The sequence below is a fragment of the Macrobrachium nipponense genome, chromosome 39 (assembly GCF_015104395.2).
Source record: "Macrobrachium nipponense isolate FS-2020 chromosome 39, ASM1510439v2, whole genome shotgun sequence".
In the NCBI taxonomy this organism is placed as follows: domain Eukaryota; kingdom Metazoa; phylum Arthropoda; class Malacostraca; order Decapoda; family Palaemonidae; genus Macrobrachium; species Macrobrachium nipponense.
In genome coordinates this window covers 42947887-42948404 of record NC_061099.1, presented here as the reverse complement: position 1 = coordinate 42948404, position 518 = coordinate 42947887, and positions in this window count along the sequence as shown.

The window sequence follows — 518 nt, the reverse complement described above, 5'->3', positions numbered from 1 at the left end:
TAATTCAATATCTTTCCCAAAACGGAATGTGTACCGTTACGGAATTTGCTACCGCAGCAATCCCATCGACCAGAAACGACTGGAGAAGAATCCCCTTACATGATACATTCCTGTGGAACGCCATAATCAACATCTACGAGAATAGTGCCAATCTCCGAGCAATGAACTCGAAAGGGAAAAATCTGCAACCGGATTCATTACAGCATCATTAGCAAAAAATCCATCTGTGAACACCTCAGGTGCTTCGAACTGCAGCATAGTCAGACTCGCAACGCCAGAAACTCATGATTCTCAAAAAAATGTTCTATACTGAAACCACATCAGCACGTTTCACAGAACTATCTCCAGGAAATGACCAGCTCCTCAAAGATTGTCTCAAAGACATAACTTTCCCAAACGATACTGCCCAATTATATAAAAAATTATCACCTATTCACGATAAAAAAAAAATACGATAAACTCACAATTCCATAATTATATACCGCCAAAAAAAAAAGAAAGTCACCCCCAAGGATTAA